The sequence below is a fragment of the Phalangium opilio genome, unplaced genomic scaffold (genome assembly GCF_054372755.1).
Source record: "Phalangium opilio isolate 3A_F unplaced genomic scaffold, DU_Popi_V2 ptg000082l_1, whole genome shotgun sequence".
Lineage (NCBI taxonomy): Eukaryota > Metazoa > Arthropoda > Arachnida > Opiliones > Phalangiidae > Phalangium > Phalangium opilio.
This window is the reverse complement of record NW_028324189.1, coordinates 16,183,332-16,208,279: the sequence shown is the minus strand read 5'-3', so window position 1 is coordinate 16,208,279 and position 24,948 is coordinate 16,183,332. Positions and strand designations below refer to the sequence as shown.

At 39.6% G+C, this 24,948-nt stretch overlaps 1 non-coding gene and 10 pseudogenes across 1 annotated transcript; all 11 read left to right on the top strand.

The window, feature by feature from the left end:
- The first annotated feature begins 18 nt into the window (after positions 1-18).
- On the top strand, positions 19-137 carry LOC149652775 (5S ribosomal RNA; annotated as a pseudogene).
- Positions 138-499: 362 nt separating this feature from the next.
- On the top strand, positions 500-618 carry LOC149652774 (5S ribosomal RNA; annotated as a pseudogene).
- A 362-nt stretch (positions 619-980) lies between these two features.
- On the top strand, positions 981-1,099 carry LOC149652773 (5S ribosomal RNA; annotated as a pseudogene).
- Positions 1,100-1,460: 361 nt separating this feature from the next.
- Positions 1,461-1,579, top strand: LOC149652772 (5S ribosomal RNA; annotated as a pseudogene).
- Positions 1,580-1,716: 137 nt separating this feature from the next.
- LOC149652771 (5S ribosomal RNA) lies at positions 1,717-1,819 on the top strand (annotated as a pseudogene).
- A 122-nt stretch (positions 1,820-1,941) lies between these two features.
- Positions 1,942-2,060, top strand: LOC149652770 (5S ribosomal RNA; annotated as a pseudogene).
- A 361-nt stretch (positions 2,061-2,421) lies between these two features.
- LOC149652769 (5S ribosomal RNA) lies at positions 2,422-2,540 on the top strand (annotated as a pseudogene).
- Positions 2,541-2,902: 362 nt separating this feature from the next.
- On the top strand, positions 2,903-3,021 carry LOC149652768 (5S ribosomal RNA; annotated as a pseudogene).
- Positions 3,022-3,382: 361 nt separating this feature from the next.
- LOC149652767 (5S ribosomal RNA) lies at positions 3,383-3,501 on the top strand (annotated as a pseudogene).
- Positions 3,502-3,862: 361 nt separating this feature from the next.
- LOC149652766 (5S ribosomal RNA) lies at positions 3,863-3,981 on the top strand (annotated as a pseudogene).
- Positions 3,982-24,167: 20,186 nt separating this feature from the next.
- Positions 24,168-24,240, top strand: TRNAH-AUG (transfer RNA histidin (anticodon AUG)). Its single transcript has one exon. It is a non-coding gene; the product is annotated as a tRNA-His (tRNA).
- The last annotated feature ends 708 nt before the right edge of the window (positions 24,241-24,948 follow it).

Sequence of the window (24,948 nt, the reverse complement as noted above, 5' to 3'; positions counted from 1 at the left end):
TTATTAACTAGCACTCTCGGCAACGGCCATATCACGCTGAATACACCGGTTCTCGTCCGATAACCGAAGTTAAGCAGCGTCGAGCGCAGTCACTACTTGGGAGGGAGACCACTTAGGAACACTGCGTGCCGTTGGCTTTTTCACTTTTTTTTCCTCTTTTAAATTTTAATAGATATGAAAAAAGCAAACATGTTTTCTTTTTGTTATTGTTTTAAAATGATGAAGGTTAATTTGTCTCACTTAATTTAAATTCGAATTATTAACTAGCACTCTCGGCAACGGCCATATCACGCTGAAAAGACCGGTTCACGTCCGATCACCGAAGTTAAGCAGTGTCGAGCGCATACAGTACTTGGGAATACTGCGTGCCGTTTGTTTTTTCACTTTTGTTTACTCTTTTAAATTCCACCAGATATGAAAAAAGCAAACATATCTTCTTTTTCTTATTGTTTTATAAAGATGAAGGTTAATTAAATTCAAATTATTAACTAGCACTCTCGGCAACAGCCATATCACGCTGAATACACCGGTTCTCGTCCGATAACCGAAGTTAAGCAGCGTCGAGCGCAGTCACTACTTGGGAGGGAGACCACTTAGGAACACTGCGTGCCGTTGGCTTTTTCACTTTTTCTTCCCCATTTAAATTTTAATAGATATGAAAAAAGCAAACATGTTTTCTTTTTGTTATTGTTTTAAAATGATGAAGGTTAATTTGTCTCACTTAATTTAAATTCGAATTATTAACTAGCACTCTCGACAACGGCCATATCACGCAGAAAACACCGGTTCACGTCCGATCACCGAAGTTAAGCAGCGTCGAGCGCATACAGAACTTGGGAATACTGCGTGCCGTTTGTTTTTTCACTTTTGTTTCCTCTTTTAAATTCCACCAGATATGAAAAAAGCAAACGTATCTTCTTTTTGTTATTGTTTTATAAAGATGAAGGTTAATTAAATTCAAATTATTAACTAGCACTCTCGGTAACGGCCATATCACGCTGAATTCACCGGTTCTCGTCCGATAACCGAAGTTAAGCAGCGTCGAGCGCAGTCACTACTTGGGAGGGAGACCACTTAGGAACACTGCGTGCCGTTGGCTTTTTCACTTTTTTTTCCTCTTTTAAATTTTAATAGATAAGAAAAAAGCAAACATGTTTTCTTTTTGTTATTGTTTTAAAATGATGAAGGTTAATTTGTCTCACTTAATTTAAATTCGAATTATTAACTAGCACTCTCGGCAACGGCCATATCACGCTGAAAACACCGGTTCTCGTCCGATCGCCGACGTTAGTAGCGTCGAGCGCAGTCAGTACTTGGGAATACTGCGTGCCGTTTGCTTTTTCACTTTTGTTTCCTCTTTCAAATTCCACCAGATATGAAAAAAGCAAACATATCTTCTTTTTGTTATTGTTTTATAAAGATGAAGGTTATTTAAATTCAAATTATTAACTAGCACTCTCGGCAACGGCCATATCACGCTGAATTCACCGGTTCTCGTCCGATAACCGAAGTTAAGCAGCGTCAAGCGCAGTCACAACTTGGGAGGGAGACCACTTAGGAACACTGCGTGCCGTTGGCTTTTTCACTTTTTTTTCCTCTTTTAAATTTTAATAGATATGAAAAAAGCAAACATGTTTTCTTTTTGTTATTGTTTTAAAATGATGAAGGTTAATTTGTCTCACTTAATTTAAATTCGAATTATTAACTAGCACTCTCGGTAACGGCCATATCACGCTGAAAACACCGGTTCACGTCCGATCACCGAAGTTAAGCAGCGTCGAGCGCATACAGTACTTGGGAATACTGCGTGCCGTTTGTTTTTTCACTTTTGTTTCCTCTTTTAAATTCCACCAGATATGAATAAAGCAAACATATCTTCTTTTTGTTATTGTTTTTTAAAGATGAAGATTAATTAAATTCAAATTATTAACTAGCACTCTCGGCAACGGCCATATCACGCTGAATACACCGGTTCTCGTCCGATAACCGAAGTTAAGCAGCGTCGAGCGCAGTCAGTACTTGGGAGGGCGACCACTTAGGAACACTGCGTGCCGTTGGCTTTTTCACTTTTTTTTCCTCTTTTAAATTCCAATAGATATGAAAAAAGCAAACATATTTTCTTTTTGTTATTGTTTGAAAAATATGAAGGTTAATTTGTCTCACTTAATTTAAATTCGAATTATTATCTAGCACTCTCGGCAACGGCCATATCACGCTGAGAACACCGGTTCTCGTCCGATCGCCGACGTTAGCAGCGTCGAGCGCAGTCAGTACTTGGGAATACTTCGTGCCGTTTGCTTTTTCACTTTTGTTTCCTCTTTCAAATTCCACCAGATATGAAAAAAGCAAACATATCTTCTTTTTGTTATTGTTTTATAAAGATGAAAGTTAATTAAATTCAAATTATTAACTGGCACTCTTGGCAACGGCCATATCACGCTGAATACACCGATTCTCGTCCGATAACCGAAGTTAAGCAGCGTCGAGCGCAGTCAGTACTTGGGAGGGCGACCACTTAGGAACACTGCGTGCCGTTGGCTTTTTCACTTTTTTTTCCTCTTTTAAATTCCAATAGATATGAAAAAAGCAAACATATTTTCTTTTTGTTATTGTTTGAAAAATATGAAGGTTAATTTGTCTCACTTAATTTAAATTCGAATTATTATCTAGCACTCTCGGCAACGGCCATATCACGCTGAGAACACCGGTTCTCGTCCGATCGCCGACGTTAGCAGCGTCGAGCGCAGTCAGTACTTGGGAATACTGCGTGCCGTTGGCTTTTTCACTTTTGTTTCCTCTTTCAAATTCCACCAGAAATGAAAAAAGCAAACATATCTTCTTTTTTGTTATTGTTTTATAGTGATGAAAGTTAATTAAATTCAAATTATTAACTAGCACTCTCGGCAACGGCCATATCACGCTGAATACCCCGGTTCTCGTTCGATAACCGAAGAAAAGCAGCGTCGAGCGCAGTCATTACTTGGGAGGGAGACCACTTAGGAACACTGCGTGCCGTTGGCTTTTTCACTTTTTTTCCTCTTTTAAATTTTAATAGATATGAAAAAAGCAAACACGTTTTCTTTTGTTATTGTTTTAAAATGATGAAGGTTAATTTGTCTCACTTAATTTAAATCCGAATTATTAACTAGCACTCTCGGCAACGGCCATATCACGCTGAAAACACCTGTTCACGTCCGATAACCGAAGTTAAGCAGCGTCGAGCGCATACAGTACTTGGGAATACTGCGTGCCGTTGGCTTTTTCACTTTTGTTTCCTCTTTCAAATTCCACCAGAAATGAAAAAAGCAAACATATCTTCTTTTTTGTTATTGTTTTATAGTGATGAAAGTTAATTAAATTCAAATTATTAACTAGCACTCTCGGCAACGGCCATATCACGCTGAATACCCCGGTTCTCGTTCGATAACCGAAGTTAAGCAGCGTCGAGCGCAGTCACTACTTGGGAGGGAGACCACTTAGGAACACTGCGTGCCGTTGGCTTTTTCACTTTTTTTTCCTCTTTTAAATTTTAATAGATATGAAAAAAGCAAACATGTTTTCTTTTTGTTATTGTTTTAAAATGATGAAGGTTAATTTGTCTCACTTAATTTAAATTCGAATTATTAACTAGCACTCTCGGCAACGGCCATATCACGCTGAGAACACCGGTTCTCGTCCGGTCGCCGACGTTAGCAGCGTCGAGCGCAGTCAGTACTTGGGAATACTGCGTGCCGTTTGCTTTTTCACTTTTGTTTCCTCTTTCAAATTCCACCAGATATGAAAAAAGCAAACATATCTTCTTTTTGTTATTGTTTTATAAAGATGAACGTTAATTAAATTCAAATTATTAACTGGCACTCTCGGCAACGGCCATATCACGCTGAATACACCGATTCTCGTCCGATAACCGAAGTTAAGCAGCGTCGAGCGCAGTCAGTACTTGGGAGAGAGACCACTTAGGAACACTGCGTGCTGTTGACTTTTTCACTTTTTTTTCCTCTTTTAAATTTTAATAGATATGAAAAAAGCAAACATGTTTTCTTTTTGTTATTGTTTTAAAATGATGAAGGTTAATTTGTCTCACTTAATTTAAATTCGAATTATTAACTAGTACTCTCGGCAACGGCCATATCACGCTGAATACACCGGTTCACGTCCGATCACCGAAGTTAAGCAATACGTGAACAAACAAACCCCTCCATAGGAAATACATTAGACTAAATTCTGGAGGCTCGTAACTCTGGTTCTACCAGAGATACGGGGATGTAAATAATGTGACCTTGACACAAATGTCCGGATAATTATAAAGGTCTTTGCATGTTCCAAGCAAAAAAAAAAAACTTCGCGGTTTCGAACCTGTGGCCTTCCGGGAGTGAGGTGGATGCGATAACCGCTACACTAAAGATATGTTATTATTTTTAATCGAAAGAACAGGGTCAAGTAATTAAGCAATACGTGAACAAACAAACCCCTCCATAGAAAATGCATTAGACTATAGTTTGCAGGCTCGTAACTCTGTTTCTACTGGAGATTTGGGGATGTCCTTTGAGTATGTTATAGTCCAATTTGTCCCCCATCTAACCATACTAAAAACATTGAGCTACGACAAACAAGGGCCGAGTAATTAAGCTAAACGTAAACAAACAACCCGTCCATAGGAAATGCATTAGACTATACTTTGCAGGCCCATAACTCTGTCTATACTAGAGATACGGGGATGTCCTTAGGATATTTTATAGTCCAAATTGTCCCCCATCTAACCATACTAAAAATATTGAGCTACGACAAACAGGGGCCGAGATATTAAGCAAAATGTTCGTCAACTTTGGTATCGTCGCACTTATTTTTATTATGTTACTTATGATTTTTGTACTAAACTTTGGAGGCTCATAACTATTGTTCTACAAGAGATACTGGGATCTCCTTTGGATATAGTACTCTTTGCTCCCCATACAAGGATACTTTATACTTGAGGCTACCGCAATATCGTCGTCAACTTACTTTTTGACTCACTTATTGTTAGAAGGTTACTTTTGATTTTTGAAAATAAACTTTGCAGGCTCGTAACTCTGTTTCTACTGGAGATACGGGGATGTCCTTTGAGTATGTTATAGACCAATTTGTCCCCCATCTAGCCATACTAAGAATTAGGGCTACGACAAACAGTAGTCGAGTAATTAAGCTAATCGTAAACAAACAAACCCCTCTATAGGAAATACATTAGACTAAATTCTGGAGGCTCGTAACTCTGGTTCTACCAGAGATACGGGGATGTAAATAATGTGACCTTGACACAAATGTTCGGATAATTATAAAAAAAAACTTCGCGGTTTCGAACCTGTGGCCTTCCGGGAGTGAGGCGGATGCGATAACCGCTACACTAAAGATATGTTATTATTTTTAATCGAAAGAACAGGTTCAAGTAATTAAGCAATACGTGAACAAACAAACCCCTCCATAGAAAATGCATTAGACTATACTTTGCAGGCTCGTAACTTTGTTTCTACTGGAGATACGGGGATGTCCTTTGAGTATGTTATAGTCCAATTTGTCCCCCATCTAACCATACTAAAAACATTGAGCTACGACAAACAGTAGTCGAGTAATTAAGCTAATCGTAGACAAACAAACCCCTCCATAGGAAATACATTAGACTGAATTCTGGAGGCTCGTAACTCTGGTTCTACCAGAGATACGGGGATGTAAATAATGTGACCTTGACACAAATGTTCGGATAATTATAAAAAAAAACTTCGCGGTTTCGAACCTGTGGCCTTCCGGGAGTGAGGCGGATGCGATAACCGCTACACTAAAGATATGTTATTATTTTTAATCGAAGGAACAGGGTCAAGTAATTAAGCAATACGTGAACAAACAAACCCCTCCATAGAAAATGCATTAGACTATACTTTGCAGGCTCGTAACTCTGTTTCTACTGGAGATACGGGGATGTCCTTTGAGTATGTTATAGTCCAATTTGTCCCCCATCTAACCATACTAAAAACATTGAGCTACGACAAACAGGGGCCGAGTAATTAAGCTAAACGTAAACAAACAACCCGTCCATAGCAAATGCATTAGACTATACTTTGCAGGCCCATAACTCTGTGTCTACAAGAGATACGGGGATGTCCTTAGGATATAGTACTCTTTGCTCCCCATACAAGGATACTTTATACTTGAGGCTACCGCAATATCGTCGTCAACTTACTTTTTGACTCACTTATTGTTAGAAGGTTACTTTTGATTTTTGAAAATAAACTTTGCAGGCTCGTAACTCTGTTTCTACTGGAGATACGGGGATGTCCTTTGAGTATGTTATAGACCAATTTGTCCCCCATCTAGCCATACTAAAAACATTGAGCTACGACAAACAAGGGCCGAGACATTAAGCAAAATGTTCGTCAACTTTGGTATCGTCTCACTTATTTTTATTATGTTACTTATGATTTTTGCACTAATTTTTGGAGGCTCATAACTCTTGTTCTACAAGAGATACTGGGATCTCCCTTGGATATGTTATAGTACTCTTTGCTCTTCATACAAGGATACTTTAAACTTGAGGCTACCTCAATATCGTCGTCAACTTATTTTTTGTCTCACTTATTGTTAGAAGGTTACTTTTGATTTTTGAAAATAAACTTTGCAGGCTCGTAACTCTGTTTCTACTGGAGATACGGGGATGTCCTTTGAGTATGTTATAGACCAATTTGTCCCTCATCTAGCCATACTAAGAATTAGGGCTACGACAAACAGTAGTCGAGTAATTAAGCTAATCGTAAACAAACAAACCCCTCCATAGGAAATACATTAGACTAAATTCTGGAGGCTCGTAACTCTGGTTCTACCAGAGATACGGGGATGTAAATAATGCGACCTTGACACAAATGTTCGGATAATTATAAAAAAAACTTCGCGGTTTCGAACCTGTGGCCTTCCGGGAGTGAGGCGGATGCGATAACCGCTACACTAAAGATATGTTATTATTTTTAATCGAAAGAACAGGGTCAAGTAATTAAGCAATACGTGAACAAACAAACCCCTCCATAGAAAATGCATTAGACTATAGTTTGCAGGCTCGTAACTCTGTTTCTACTGGAGATTTGGGGATGTCCTTTGAGTATGTTATAGTCCAATTTGTCCCCCATCTAACCATACTAAAAACATTGAGCTACGACAAACAGGGGCCGAGTAATTAAGCTAAACGTAAACAAACAACCCGTCCATAGGAAATGCATTAGACTATACTTTGCAGGCCCATAACTCTGTCTATACTAGAGATACGGGGATGTCCTTAGGATATTTTATAGTCCAAATTGTCCCCCATCTAACCATACTAAAAACATTGAGCTACGACAAACAGGGGCCGAGATATTAAGCAAAATGTTCGTCAACTTTGGTATCGTCTCACTTATTTTTATTATGTTACTTATGATTTTTGTACTAAACTTTGGAGGCTCATAACTATTGTTCTACAAGAGATACTGGGATCTCCATTGGATATGTTATAGTACTCTTTGCTCCCCATACAAGGATACTTTATACTTGAGGCTACCGCAATATCGTCGTCAACTTACTTTTTGACTCACTTATTGTTAGAAGGTTACTTTTGATTTTTGAAAATAAACTTTGCAGGCTCGTAACTCTGTTTCTACTGGAGATACGGGGATGTCCTTTGAGTATGTTATAGACCAATTTGTCCCCCATCTAGCCATACTAAGAATTAGGGCTACGACAAACAGTAGTCGAGTAATTAAGCTAATCGTAAACAAACAAACCCCTCCATAGGAAATACATTAGACTAAATTCTGGAGGCTCGTAACTCTGGTTCTACCAGAGATACGGGGATGTAAATAATGTGACCTTGACACAAATGTTCGGATAATTATAAAGGTCTTTGCATGTTCCAAGCAAAAAAAAAAATTCGCGGTTTCGAACCTGTGGCCTTCCGGGAGTGAGGCGGATGCGATAACCGCTACACTAAAGATATGTTATTATTTTTAATCGAAAGAACAGGTTCAAGTAATTAAGCAATACGTGAACAAACAAACCCCTCCATAGAAAATGCATTAGACTATACTTTGCAGGCTCGTAACTCTGTTTCTACTGGAGATACGGGGATGTCCTTTGAGTATGTTATAGTCCAATTTGTCCCCCATCTAACCATACTAAAAACATTGAGCTACGACAAACAAGGGCCGAGATATTAAGCAAAATATTCGTCAGCTTTGGTATCGTCTCACTTATTTTTATTATGTTACTTATGATTTTTGCACTAAACTTTGGAGGCTCATAACTCTTGTTCTACAAGAGATGCTGGGATCTCCTTTGGATATGTTATAGTACTCTTTGCTCCCCATACAAGGATACTTTAAACTTGAGGCTACCTCAATATCGTCGTCAACTTATTTTTTGTCTCACTTATTGTTAGAAGGTTACTTTTGATTTTTGAAAATAAACTTTGCAGGCTCGTAACTCTGTTTCTACTGGAGATACGGGGATGTCCTTTGAGTATGTTATAGACCAATTTGTCCAACATCTAGCCATACTAAGAATTAGGGCTACGACAAACAGTAGTCGCGTAATTAAGCTAATCGTAAACAAACAAACCCCTCCATAGGAAATACATTAGACTAAATTCTGGAGGCTCGTAACTCTGGTTCTACCAGAGATACGGGGATGTAAATAATGTGGCCTTGACACAAATGTTCGGATAATTATAAAGGTCTTTGCATGTTCCAAGCAAAAAAAAAACTTCGCGGTTTCGAACCTGTGGCCTTCCAGGAGTGAGGCGGATGCGATAACCGCTACACTAAAGATATGTTATTATTTTTAATCGAAAGAAAAGGGTCAAGTAATTAAGCAATACGTGAACAAACAAACCCCTCCATAGAAATTGCATTAGACTATAATTTGCAGGCTCGTAACTCTGTTTCTACTGGAGATACGGGGATGTCCTTTGAGTATGTTATAGTCCAATTTGTCCCCCATCTAACCATTTTAAAAACATTGAGCTACGACAAACAGTAGTCGAGTAATTAAGCTAATCGTAAACAAACAAACCCCTCCATAGGAAATACTTTAGACTAAATTCTGGAGGCTCGTAACTCTGGTTCTACCAGAGATACGGGGATGTAAATAATGTGACCTTGACACAAATGTTCGGATAATTATAAAAAAAAACTTCGCGGTTTCGAACCTGTGGCCTTCCGGGAGTGAGGTGGATGCGATAACCGCTACACTAAAGATATGTTATTATTTTTAATCGAAAGAACAGGGTCAAGTAATTAAGCAATACGTGAACAAACAAACCCCTCCATAGAAAATGCATTAGACTATAGTTTGCAGGCTCGTAACTCTGTTTCTACTGGAGATTTGGGGATGTCCTTTGAGTATGTTATAGTCCAATTTGTCCCCCATCTAACCATACTAAAAACATTGAGCTACGACAAACAGGGGCCGAGTAATTAAGCTAAACGTAAACAAACAACCCGTCCATAGGAAATGTATTAGACTATACTTTGCAGGCCCATAACTCTGTCTATACTAGAGATACGGGGATGTCCTTAGGATATTTTATAGTCCAAATTGTCCCCCATCTAACCATACTAAAAACATTGAGCTACGACAAACAGGGGCCGAGATATTAAGCAAAATGTTCGTCAACTTTGGTATCGTCTCACTTATTTTTATTATGTTACTTATGATTTTTGTACTAAACTTTGGAGGCTCATAACTATTGTTCTACAAGAGATACTGGGATCTCCATTGGATATGTTATAGTACTCTTTGCTCCCCATACAAGGATACTTTATACTTGAGGCTACCGCAATATCGTCGTCAACTTACTTTTTGACTCACTTATTGTTAGAAGGTTACTTTTGATTTTTGAAAATAAACTTTGCAGGCTCGTAACTCTGTTTCTACTGGAGATACGGGGATGTCCTTTGAGTATGTTATAGACCAATTTGTCCCCCATCTAGCCATACTAAGAATTAGGGCTACGACAAACAGTAGTCGAGTAATTAAGCTAATCGTAAACAAACAAACCCCTCCATAGGAAATACATTAGACTAAATTCTGGAGGCTCGTAACTCTGGTTCTACCAGAGATACGGGGATGTAAATAATGTGACCTTGACACAAATGTTCGGATAATTATAAAGGTCTTTGCATGTTCCAAGCAAAAAAAAAAAATTCGCGGTTTCGAACCTGTGGCCTTCCGGGAGTGAGGCGGATGCGATAACCGCTACACTAAAGATATGTTATTATTTTTAATCGAAAGAACAGGTTCAAGTAATTAAGCAATACGTGAACAAACAAACCCCTCCATAGAAAATGCATTAGACTATACTTTGCAGGCTCGTAACTCTGTTTCTACTGGAGATACGGGGATGTCCTTTGAGTATGTTATAGTCCAATTTGTCCCCCATCTAACCATACTAAAAACATTGAGCTACGACAAACAAGGGCCGAGATATTAAGCAAAATATTCGTCAGCTTTGGTATCGTCTCACTTATTTTTATTATGTTACTTATGATTTTTGCACTAAACTTTGGAGGCTCATAACTCTTGTTCTACAAGAGATGCTGGGATCTCCTTTGGATATGTTATAGTACTCTTTGCTCCCCATACAAGGATACTTTAAACTTGAGGCTACCTCAATATCGTCGTCAACTTATTTTTTGTCTCACTTATTGTTAGAAGGTTACTTTTGATTTTTGAAAATAAACTTTGCAGGCTCGTAACTCTGTTTCTACTGGAGATACGGGGATGTCCTTTGAGTATGTTATAGACCAATTTGTCCAACATCTAGCCATACTAAGAATTAGGGCTACGACAAACAGTAGTCGCGTAATTAAGCTAATCGTAAACAAACAAACCCCTCCATAGGAAATACATTAGACTAAATTCTGGAGGCTCGTAACTCTGGTTCTACCAGAGATACGGGGATGTAAATAATGTGGCCTTGACACAAATGTTCGGATAATTATAAAGGTCTTTGCATGTTCCAAGCAAAAAAAAAACTTCGCGGTTTCGAACCTGTGGCCTTCCAGGAGTGAGGCGGATGCGATAACCGCTACACTAAAGATATGTTATTATTTTTAATCGAAAGAAAAGGGTCAAGTAATTAAGCAATACGTGAACAAACAAACCCCTCCATAGAAATTGCATTAGACTATAATTTGCAGGCTCGTAACTCTGTTTCTACTGGAGATACGGGGATGTCCTTTGAGTTTGTTATAGTCCAATTTGTCCCCCATCTAACCATTTTAAAAACATTGAGCTACGACAAACAGTAGTCGAGTAATTAAGCTAATCGTAAACAAACAAACCCCTCCATAGGAAATACTTTAGACTAAATTCTGGAGGCTCGTAACTCTGGTTCTACCAGAGATACGGGGATGTAAATAATGTGACCTTGACACAAATGTTCGGATAATTATAAAAAAAAACTTCGCGGTTTCGAACCTGTGGCCTTCCGGGAGTGAGGTGGATGCGATAACCGCTACACTAAAGATATGTTATTATTTTTAATCGAAAGAACAGGGTCAAGTAATTAAGCAATACGTGAACAAACAAACCCCTCCATAGAAAATGCATTAGACTATAGTTTGCAGGCTCGTAACTCTGTTTCTACTGGAGATTTGGGGATGTCCTTTGAGTATGTTATAGTCCAATTTGTCCCCCATCTAACCATACTAAAAACATTGAGCTACGACAAACAGGGGCCGAGTAATTAAGCTAAACGTAAACAAACAACCCGTCCATAGGAAATGCATTAGACTATACTTTGCAGGCCCATAACTCTGTCTATACTAGAGATACGGGGATGTCCTTAGGATATTTTATAGTCCAAATTGTCCCCCATCTAACCATACTAAAAACATTGAGCTACGACAAACAGGGGCCGAGATATTAAGCAAAATGTTCGTCAACTTTGGTATCGTCTCACTTATTTTTATTATGTTACTTATGATTTTTGTACTAAACTTTGGAGGCTCATAACTATTGTTCTACAAGAGATACTGGGATCTCCTTTGGATATGTTATAGTACTCTTTGCTCCCCATACAAGGATACTTTATACTTGAGGCTACCGCAATATCGTCGTCAACTTACTTTTTGACTCACTTATTGTTAGAAGGTTACTTTTGATTTTTGAAAATAAACTTTGCAGGCTCGTAACTCTGTTTCTACTGGAGATACGGGGATGTCCTTTGAGTATGTTATAGACCAATTTGTCCCCCATCTAGCCATACTAAGAATTAGGGCTACGACAAACAGTAGTCGAGTAATTAAGCTAATCGTAAACAAACAAACCCCTCCATAGGAAATACATTAGACTAAATTCTGGAGGCTCGTAACTCTGGTTCTACCAGAGATACGGGGATGTAAATAATGTGACCTTGACACAAATGTTCGGATAATTATAAAGGTCTTTGCATGTTCCAAGCCAAAAAAAAAATTCGCGGTTTCGAACCTGTGGCCTTCCGGGAGTGAGGCGGATGCGATAACCGCTACACTAAAGATATGTTATTATTTTTAATCAAAAGAACAGGTTCAAGTAATTAAGCAATACGTGAACAAACAAACCCCTCCATAGAAAATGCATTAGACTATACTTTGCAGGCTCGTAACTCTGTTTCTACTGGAGATACGGGGATGTCCTTTGAGTATGTTATAGTCCAATTTGTCCCCCATCTAACCATACTAAAAACATTGAGCTACGACAAACAAGGGCCGAGATATTAAGCAAAATATTCGTCAGCTTTGGTATCGTCTCACTTATTTTTATTATGTTACTTATGATTTTTGCACTAAACTTTGGAGGCTCATAACTCTTGTTCTACAAGAGATACTGGGATCTCCTTTGGATATGTTATAGTACTCTTTGCTCCCCATACAAGGATACTTTAAACTTGAGGCTACCTCAATATCGTCGTCAACTTATTATTTGTCTCACTTATTGTTAGAAGGTTACTTTTGATTTTTGAAAATAAACTTTGCAGGCTCGTAACTCTGTTTCTACTGGAGATACGGGGATGTCCTTTGAGTATGTTATAGACCAATTTGTCCCCCATCTAGCCATAATAAGAATTAGGGCTACGACAAACAGTAGTCGAGTAATTAAGCTAATCATAAACAAACAAACCCCTTCATAGGAAATACATTAGACTAAATTCTGGAGGCTCGTAACTCTGGTTCTACCAGAGATACGGGGATGTAAATAATGTGACCTTGACACAAATGTTCGGATAATTATAAAGGTCTTTGCATGTTCCAAGCAAAAAAAAAAACTTCGCGGTTTCGAACCTGTGGCCTTCCGGGAGTGAGGCGGATGCGATAACCGCTACACTAAAGATATGTTATTATTTTTAATCGAAAGAACAGGGTCAAGTAATTAAGCAATACGTGAACAAACAAACCCCTCCATAGAAAATGCATTAGACTATACTTTGCAGGCTCGTAACTCTGTTTCTACTGGAGATACGGGATGTCCTTTGAGTATGTTATAGTCCAATTTGTCCCCCATCTAACCATACTAAAAACATTGAGCTACGACAAACAGTAGTCGAGTAATTAAGCTAATCGTAGACAAACAAACCCCTCCATAGGAAATACATTAGACTGAATTCTGGAGGCTCGTAACTCTGGTTCTACCAGAGATACGGGGATGTAAATAATGTGACCTTGACACAAATGTTCGGATAATTATAAAAAAAACTTCGCGGTTTGAACCTGTGGCCTTCCGGGAGTGAGGCGGATGCGATAACCGCTACACTAAAGATATGTTATTATTTTTAATCGAAGGAACAGGGTCAAGTAATTAAGCAATACGTGAACAAACAAACCCCTCCATAGAAAATGCATTAGACTATACTTTGCAGGCTCGTAACTCTGTTTCTACTGGAGATACGGGGATGTCCTTTGAGTATGTTATAGTCCAATTTGTCCCCCATCTAACCATACTAAAAACATTGAGCTAAGACAAACAGTAGTCGAGTAATTAAGCTAATCGTAGACAAACAAACCCCTCCATAGGAAATACATTAGACTGAATTCTGGAGGCTCGTAACTCTGGTTCTACCAGAGATACGGGGATGTAAATAATGTGACCTTGACACAAATGTTCGGATAATTATAAAAAAAACTTCGCGGTTTGAACCTGTGGCCTTCCGGGAGTTAGGCGGATGCGATAACCGCTACACTAAAGATATGTTATTATTTTTAATCGAAGGAACAGGGTCAAGTAATTAAGCAATACGTGAACAAACAAACCCCTCCATAGAAAATGCATTAGACTATACTTTGCAGGCTCGTAACTCTGTTTCTACTGGAGATACGGGGATGTCCTTTGAGTATGTTATAGACCAATTTGTCCCCCATCTAACCATACTAAAAACATTGAGCTACGACAAACAGTAGTCGAGTAATTAAGCTAATCGTAAACAAACAAACCCCTCCATAGGAAATACTTTAGACTAAATTGTGGAGGCTCGTAACTCTGGTTCTACCAGAGATACGGGGATGTAAATAATGTGACCTTGACACTAATGTTCGGATAATTATAAAAAAAAAATTCGCGGTTTCGAACCTGTGGCCTTCCGGGAGTGAGGTGGATGCGATAACCGCTACACTAAAGATATGTTATTATTTTTAATCGAAAGAACAGGGTCAAGTAATTAAGCAATACGTGAACAAACAAACCCCTCCATAGAAAATGCATTAGACTATACTTTGCAGGCTCGTAACTCTGTTTCTACTGGAGATACGGGGATGTCCTTTGAGTATGTTAGAGTCCAATTTGTCCCCCATCTAACCATTCTAAAAACATTGAGCTACGACAAACAGTAGTCGAGTAATTAAGCTAATCGTAGACAAACAAACCCCTCCATAGGAAATACATTAGACTGAATTCTGGAGGCTCGTAACTCTGGTTCTACCAGAGATACGGGGATGTAAATAATGTGACCTTGACACAAATGTTCGGATAATTATAAAAAAAACTTCGCGGTTTGAACCTGTGGCCTTCCGGGAGTTAGGCGGATGCGATAACCGCTACACTAAAGATATGTTATTATTTTTAATCGAAGGAACAGGGTCAAGTAATTAAGCAATACGTGAACAAACAAACCCCTCCATAGAAAATGCATTAGACTATACTTTGCAGGCTCGTAACTCTGTTTCTACTGGAGATACGGGGATGTCCTTTGAGTATGTTATAGACCAATTTGTCCCCCATCTAACCATACTAAAAACATTGAGCTACGACAAACAAGGGCCGAGATATTAAGCAAAATGTTCGTCAACTTTGGTATCGTCTCACTTATTTTTATTATGTTACTTATGATTTTTGCACTAAACTTTGGAGGCTCATAACTCTTGTTCTACAAGAGATACTGGGATCTCCCTTGGATATGTTATAGTACTCTTTGCTCCCCATACAAGGATACTTTAAACTTGAGGCTACCTCAATATCGTCGTCAACTTATTTTTTGTCTCACTTATTGTTAGAAGGTTACTTTTGATTTTTGAAAATAAACTCTGCAGGCTCGTAACTCTGTTTCTACTGGAGATACGGGGATGTCCTTTGAGTATGTTATAGACCAATTTGTCCAACATCTAGCCATATAAAGAATTAGGGCTACGACAAACAGTAGTCGCGTAATTAAGCTAATCGTAAACAAACAAACCCCTCCATAGGAAATACATTAGACTAAATTCTGGAGGCTCGTAACTCTGGTTCTACCAGAGATACGGGGATGTAAATAATGTGGCCTTGACACAAATGTTCGGATAATTATAAAGGTCTTTGCATGTTCCAAGCAAAAAAAATTTCGCGGTTTCGAACCTGTGGCCTTCCAGGAGTGAGGCGGATGCGATAACCGCTACACTAAAGATATGTTATTATTTTTAATCGAAAGAAAAGGGTCAAGTAATTAAGCAATACGTGAACAAACAAACCCCTCCATAGAAATTGCATTAGACTATACTTTGCAGGCTCGTAACTCTGTTTCTACTGGAGATACGGGGATGTCCTTTGAGTATGTTAGAGTCCAATTTGTCCCCCATCTAACCATTCTAAAAACATTGAGCTACGACAAACAGTAGTCGAGTAATTAAGCTAATCGTAAACAAACAAACCCCTCCATAGGAAATACTTTAGACTAAATTGTGGAGGCTCGTAACTCTGGTTCTACCAGAGATACGGGGATGTAAATAATGTGACCTTGACACAAATGTTCGGATAATTATAAAAAAAAAATTCGCGGTTTCGAACCTGTGGCCTTCCGGGAGTGAGGTGGATGCGATAACCGCTACACTAAAGATATGTTATTATTTTTAATCGAAAGAACAGGGTCAAGTAATTAAGCAATACGTGAACAAACAAACCCCTCCATAGAAAATGCATTAGACTATAGTTTGCAGGCTCGTAACTCTGTTTCTACTGGAGATTTGGGGATGTCCTTTGAGTATGTTATAGTCCAATTTGTCCCCCATCTAACCATACTAAAAACATTGAGCTACGACAAACAGGGGCCGAGTAATTAAGCTAAACGTAAACAAACAACCCGTCCATAGGAAATGCATTAGACTATAATTTGCAGGCCCATAACTCTGTCTATACTAGAGATACGGGGATGTCCTTAGGATATTTTATAGTTCAAATATTCCCCCATCTAACCATACTAAAAACATTGAGCTACGACAAACAGGGGCCGAGATATTAAGCAAAATGTTCGTCAACTTTGGTATCGTCTCACTTATTTTTATTATGTTACTTATGATTTTTGCACTAAACTTTGGAGGCTCATAACTCTTGTTCTACAAGAGATACTGGGATCTCCTTTGGATATGTTATAGTACTCTTTGCTCCCCATACAAGGATACTTTAAACTTGAGGCTACCTCAATATCGTCGTCAACTTATTTTTTGTCTCACTTATTGTTAGAAGGTTACTTTTGATTTTTGAAAATAAACTTTGCAGGCTCGTAACTCTGTTTCTACTGGAGATACGGGGATGTCCTTTGAGTATGTTATAGACCAATTTGTCCCTCATCTAGCCATACTAAGAATTAGGGCTACGACAAACAGTAGTCGAGTAATTAAGCTAATCGTAAACAAACAAACCCCTCCATAGGAAATACATTAGACTAAATTCTGGAGGCTCGTAACTCTGGTTCTACCAGAGATACGGGGATGTAAATAATGTGACCTTGACACAAATGTTCGGATAATTATAAAAAAAAACTTCGCGGTTTCGAACCTGTGGCCTTCCGGGAGTGAGGCGGATGCGATAACCGCTACACTAAAGATATGTTATTATTTTTAATCGAAAGAACAGGGTCAAGTAATTAAGCAATACGTGAACAAACAAACCCCTCCATAGAAAATGCATTAGACTATACTTTGCAGGCTCGTAACTCTGTTTCTACTGTAGATACGGGGATGTCCTTAGGATATGATATAGTCCAAATTGTCCCCCATCTAACCATACTAAAAACTTTGGGCTACGACAAACAGGGGCCGAGTAATTAAGCTAAACGTAAACAAACAACCCCTCCATAGGAAATGCATTAGACTATACTTTGCAGGCTCGTAACTCTGTTTCTACTGGAGATACGGGGATGTCCTTTGAGTATGTTATAGTCCAATTTGTCCCAAATATAACCATACTAAAAACATTGAGCTACGACAAACAGTAGTCGAGTAATTAAGCTAATCGTAAACAAACAAACCCCTCCATAGGAAATGCATTAGACTATACTTTGCAGGCCCATAACTCTGTGTCTACTAGAGATACGGGGATGTACTTAGGATATGTTATAGTCCAAATTGTCCCCCATTTAACCATATTAAAAACATTGAGCTACGACAAACAAGGGCCGAGATATTAAGCAAAATGTTCGTCAACTTTGGTATCGTCTCACTTATTTTTATTATGTTACTTATGATTTTTGCACTAAACTTTGGAGGCTCATAACTCTTGTTCTACAAGAGATACTGGGATCTCCTTTGGATATGTTATAGTACTCTTTGCTCCCCATACAAGGATACTTTAAACTTGAGGCTACCTCAATATCGTCGTCAACTTATTTTTTGTCTCACTTATTGTTAGATGGTTACTTTTGATTTTTGAAAATAAACTTTGCAGGCTCGTAACTCTGTTTCTACTGGAGATACGGGGATGTCCTTTGAGTATGTTATAGACCAATTTGTCCCCCATCTAGCCATACTAAGAATTAGGGCTTCGACAAACAGTAGTCGAGTAATTAAGCTAATCGTAAACAAACAAACCCCTCCATAGGAAATACATTAGACTAAATTCTGGAGGCTGGTAACTCTGGTTCTACCAGAGATACGGGGATGTAAATAATGTGACCTTGACACAAATGTTCGGATAATTATAAAGGTCTTTGCATGTTCCAAGCAAAAAAAAAACTTCGCGGTTTCGAACCTGTGGCCTTCCGAGAGTGAGGCGGATGCGATAACCGCTACACTAAAGATATGTTATTATTTTTAATCGAAAGAACAGGGTCAAGTAATTAAGCAATACGTGAACAAACAAACCCCTCCATAGAAAATGCATTAGACTCTACTTTGCAGGCTCGTAACTCTGTATCTACTGGAGATACGGGGATGTCCTTAGGATATGTTATAGTCCAAATTGTCCCCCATCTAACCATACTAAAAACTTTGGGCTACGACAAACAGGGGCCGAGTACTTAAGCAAAACGTAACGAAACAAACCCCCTCCATAGGAAATGCATTAGACTATACTTTGCAGGCTCGTAACTCTGTTTCTACTGGAGATACGGGGATGTCTTTTGAGTATGTTATAGTCCAATTTGTCCCCCATCTAACCATACTAAAAATATTGAGCTACGACAAACAGGGGCCGAGTAATTAAGCTAAACGTAAACAAACAACCCGTCCATAGCAAATGCATTAGACTATACTTTGCAGGCCCATAACTCTGTGTCTACTAGAGATACGGGGATGTCCTTAGGATATGTTATAGTCCAAATTGTCCCCCATCTAACCATACTAAAAACATTGAGCTACGACAAACAAGGGCCGAGATATTAAGCAAAATGTTCGTCAACTTTAGTATCGTCTCCCTTATTTTTATTATGTTACTTATGATTTTTGCACTAAACTTTGGAGGCTCATAACTCTTGTTCTACAAGAGATACTGGGATCTCCTTTGGAAATGTTATAGTACTCCTTGCTCAAAAGGATACTTTAAACTTGAGGCTACCTCAATATCGTCGTCAACTTATTTTTTGTCTCACTTATTGTTAGAAGGTTACTTTTGATTTTTGAAAATAAACTTTGCAGGCTCGTAACTCTGGTTCTGGCAACAAAACTAATCGATCACGAGCGAAAGCGAACTGACTTCTCACAAGTAGGGCACAACAGAAAGATAGCAATAATCACGGTAGTGGGAGCGTCGAGAATGCAGTTAGATCTTGTTACCAGTGACTGTAGTATTTCTTCACTATTTTCAAATATGTTCACTGAAACCATTATTTTTATACTTTTTGCTTTAATTCAAGCAAATGTAACGATATTCAATCAAAAAACTGTTAAAATTAAATTTTTCAATCAGAAATCGTTGTCACGGATTTTGTATCTTGAAGAAGAAAAACATGCGATTTTTTCGGTACTTTTTTGAATGCATTTTTTTCTGGAGAAATTTTTGACCCAATTCAGCTTAATTCCCTATAAAAAACTCATTAAAAGTGATTTCATCTCGATTGAACAATAAATAAAAATGTACCTCGATTTTTAATAACATTTTCAAAATCGACGTTTCACGGCCAAAGAAGCATATTTTGAGTATTTCTTCACTATTTTCAAATATAACCACTGAAACCATTATTTTTATACTTTTTGCTTTAATTCAAGCAAATGTAACGATATTCAATCAAAAAACTGTTAAAATTCAATTTTTCAATAAGAAATCGTTGTCACGGATTTTGTATCTTGAAGAAGAAAAACATGCGATTTTTTCGGTACACTTTTGAATGCATTTTTTTCTGGAGAAATGTTTGACCGAATTCAGCTTAATTCCCTATAAAACACTCAATAAAAGTGATTTTTTATCTCGATTGAACAATAAATAAAAATGTACCTCGATTTTTAATAACATTTTCAAAATCGACGTTTCACGGCCAAAGAATCATACTTTGAGTATTTCTTCACTATTTTCAAATATATTCATTGAAACCATTATTTTTATACTTTTTGCTTTAATTCAAGCAATGTAACGATATTCATTCAAAAAACTTAAAATTCAATTTTCAATAAGAAATCGTATTCACGGATTTTGTGTCTTGAAGAAGAAAAACCTGCGATTTTTTCGGTACTTTTTTGAATGCATTTTTTTTGGAGAAATTTTTGACCGAATTCAGCTTAATTCCCTATAAAACATTCATAGAAAGTGGTGGTTCGAGCCCACCCGGGACCGGTGTTGTGGGATCTCAAATGTAACGTAAAAACCAAAGTTTTTCCACAATACCTGACAACCATTTAATTTTTGGGTTTCCGTGCCGCATTGGTTAGCGCTTTCGGCTATGAACCGAAAGGTTGGTGGTTCGTGCCCATCCGGGAGCGGTGTTGTGAGGTCTCAGATGTGACGTAAAAAGTCAGAGTTTTTCCACAATACCTGACAAACATTTAATATTTGGGCTTCCGTGGCGCAATGGTTAGCGCGCTCAACTGTTATTCAAAAGGTTGGTGGTTCGAGCGTACCCGGGAGTGGTGTTGTGATGTCTCAGATGTGACGTAAAAAGTCGAGGTTTTTCCACAATACCTGACGACCATTTAATATTTGGGCTTCCGTGGCGCAATGGTTAGCGCGTTCGGCTGTTAACCGAAAGGTTAGTGGTTCGAGACCACCCGAAAGCGGTGTTGTGAGGTCTCAGATGTAACGTAAAATGTCATAGTTTTTCCACAATAACTGACGAACATTTAATATTTGGGCTTCCGTGGAGCAATGGTTAGCGCGTTCAGCAGTTAACCGAAAGGTTGGTGTTTCGAGGCCACCCAGGAGAGGCGTTGTGGGGTCTCAGATGTAGCGTAAAAAGTCAAAACTTTTCCACAATACGGGACAAACATTTAATTTCTGAATTTCCGTGGCTCAATGGTTAGCTCGTACAGCTGTTAACCGAAAGTTTGGTGGTTCGAGCCCACCCGGGAGAGGTGTTGTGAGGTCTCAGATGTGACGTAAAAAGTCAAAGTTTTTCCACAATACCTGACGACCATATAAGTTTCTAGCTTCCATGGCGCAATGGTTGGCGCGTTCGGCTGTTAACCGAAAGGTTGGTGGTTCGAGCCCATCCGGGAGCGGTGTTCTGAGGTCTCAGATGTGACGTAAAAAGTCAAGAGTTTTCCACAATACCTGACGACCATTTAATATTTGGGCTTCCGTGGCGCAATGGTTAGCGCGTTCAGCTGTTATTCAAAAGCTGGTGGTTTAAGCCCTCCCGGGAGCGGTGTTGTGAGGTCTCAGATGTGACGTAAAAAGTCAGAGTTTTTCCACAATACGAGACAACCATATAATTTCTGAACTTCCGTGGCTCAATGGTTAGCGCGTTCGGCTGTTAACCAGTAAGTTGGTGGTTCTAGCCCACCCGAAACCGGTGTTGTGAGGTCTCAGATGTGGCGTAAAAAGTCAAGGTTTTTCGACAATACCTGACGACCATTCAATTTTTGGGCTTCCGTGGCGCAATGGTTAGCGCGTTCAGCTGTTATTCAAAAGAGTGGTGGTTTGAGCCCTCCCGGGAGCGGTGCTGTGAGGTCTCACATGTAACGTAAAATGTCAGAGTTTTTCCACAATAACTGACGAACATTTAATTTTTGGGCTTCCGTGGAGCAATGGTTAGTGCGTTCAGCAGTTAACCGAAAGGTTGGTGGTTCGAGCCCACCCGGGAGAGGTGTTGTGGGGTCTCAGATGTAGCGTAAAAAGTCAAAACTTTTCCACAATACGGGACAACCATTTAATTCCTGAGCTTCCGTGGCTCAATGGTTAGCGCGTTCGGCTGTTAACCAATAGGTTGGTGGTTCGAGCCCACCCGGGAGCGGTGTTGTGGGGTCTCAGATGTAGCATAAAAATTCAAAACTTTTCCACAATACGTGATAACCATTTAATTTCTGAGCTTCCGTGGCTTAATTGTTAGCGCGTTCGGCTGTTAACCAATAGGTTGGTGGTTTGAGCCCACCCGGGACCGGTGTTGTGGGATCTCAAATGTAACGTAAAAACCAAAGTTTTTCCACAATACCTGACGACCATTTAATTTTTGGGCTTCCGTGGCGCAATGGTTAGCGCGCTCAACTGTTATTCAAAAGGTTGGTGGTTCGAGCGTACCCGGGAGCGGTGTTGTGATGTCTCAGATGTGACGTAAAAAGTCGCGGTTTTTCCACAATACCTGACGACCATTTAATATTTGGGCTTCCGTGGCGCAATGGTTAGCGCGTTCGGCTGTTAACCGAAAGGTTGGTGGTTCGAGCCCACCCGAAAGCGGTGTTGTGAGGTCTCAGATGTAACGTAAAATGTCATAGTTTTTTCACAATAACTGACGAACATTTAATTTCTGAACTTCCGTGGCTCAATGGTTAGCGCGTTCGGCTGTTAACCAATAGTTTGGTGGTTCGAGCCCATCTGGGAGCGGTGTTGTGAGGTCTCAGATGTAACGTAAAAAGTCAAACGTTTTCCACAATAACTGACGAACCGAAAGTTTGGTGGTTCGAGCCCATCCGGGAGCGTTTTGTGGTGTCTCAGATGTAACGTGAAAAGTCAGAGTTTTTCCACAATACCTGACGAACATTTAATTTTTGGGCTTCCGTGGCGCAATGGTTAGTGCGCTCAGCTGTTATTCAAAAGGTTGGTGGTTCGAGCCCCTCCGGGAGCGTTTTGTGGGGTCTCAGATGTAACGTAAAAAGTCAGAGTTTTTCCACATTACGAGACAACCATATAATTTCTGAACTTCCGTGGCTCAATGGTTAGCGCGTTCGGCTGTTAACCAGTAAGTTGGTGGTTCGAGCCCACCCGAAACCGGTGTTGTGAGGTCTCAGATGTGGCGTAAAAAGTCAAGGTTTCTCCACAATACCTGACAACCATTTAATTACTGAGCTTCCGTGGCTCAATGGTTGGCGCGTTCGGCTGTTAACCGAAAGGTTGGTGGTTCGAGCCCATCCGGGAGCGGTGTTGTGAGGTCTCAGATGTGACGTAAAAGTCAAGAGTTTTCCACAATACCTGACGACCGTTTAATATTTGGGCTTCCGTGGCGCAATGGTTAGCGCGTTCAGCTGTTATTCAAAAGCTGGTGGTTTAAGCCCTCCCGGGAGCGGTGTTGTGAGGTCTCAGATGTGACATAAAAAGTCAGAGTTTTTCCACAATACGAGACAACCATATAATTTCTGAACTTCCGTGGCTCAATGGTTAGCGCGTTCGGCTGTTAACCAGTAAGTTGGTGGTTCGAGCCCACCCGAAATCGGTGTTGTGAGGTCTCAGATGTGGCGTAAAAAGTCAAGGTTTTTCCACAATACCTGACGACCATTCAATTTTTGGGCTTCCGTGGCGCAATGGTTAGCGCGTTCAGCTGTTATTCAAAAGAGTGGTGGTTTGAGCCCTCCCGGGAGCGGTGCTGTGAGGTCTCAGATGTAACGTAAAATGTCAGAGTTTTTCCACAATAACTGACGAACATTTAATTTTTGGGCTTCCGTGGCGCAATGGTTAGTGCGTTCAGCAGTTAACCGAAAGGTGGGTGGTTCGATCCCACCCGGGAGAGGTGTTGTGGGGTCTCAGATGTAGCGTAAAAAGTCAAAACTTTTCCACAATACGGGACAACCATTTAATTCCTGAGCTTCCGTGGCTCAATGGTTAGCACGTTCGGCTGTTAACCAATAGGTTGGTGGTTCGAGCCCACCCGGGAGCGGTGTTGTGGGGTCTCAGATGTAGCATAAAAAATCAAAACTTTTCCACAATACGTGATAACCATTTAATTTCTGAGCTTCCGTGGTTTAATTGTTAGCGCGTTCGGCTGTTAACCAATAGGTTGGTGGTTCGAGCCCACTCGGGACCGGTGTTGTGGGATCTCAAATGTAACGTAAAAACCAAAGTTTTTCCACAATACCTGACGACCATTGAATTTTTGGGTTTCCGTGGCGCATTGGTTAGCGCGTTCGGCTATGAACCGAAAGGTTGGTGGTTCGTGCCCATCCGGGAGCGGTGTTGTGAGGTCTCAGATGTGACGTAAAAAGTCAGAGTTTTTCCACAATACCTGACGAACATTTAATTTTTGGGCTTCCGTGGCGCAATGGTTAGCGCGCTCAACTGTTATTCAAAAGGTTGGTGGTTCGAGCGTACCCGGGAGCGGTGTTGTGATAGGATATGTTATAGTCCAATTTGTCATTCATCTAACCATACTAAAAACTTTGGGCTACGACAAACAGGGGCCGAGTACTTAAGCGAAACGTAAAGAAACAAACCCCCTATATAGGAAATGAGTTAGACTATACTTTGCAGGCTCGTAACTCTGTTTCCACTGGAGATACGGGGATGTCCTTTGAGTATGTTATAGTCCCATTTGTGCCCCATCTAACCATACTAAAAACATTGAGCTACGACAAACAGGGGCCGAGTAATTAAGCTAAACGTAAACAAACAACCCGTCCTTAGGAAATGCATTAGACTATATTTTGCAGGCCCATAACTCTGTGTCTACTAGAGATACGGGGATGTCCTTAGGATATGTTATAGTCCAAATTGTCGTCCATCTAACCATACTAAAAACATTGAGCTACGACAAACAAGGGCCGAGATATTAAGCAAAATGTTCGTCAACTTTGGTATCGTCTCACTTATTTTAATTATGTTACTTATGATTTTTGCACTAAACTTTGGAGGCTCATAACTCTTGTTCTACAAGAGATACTG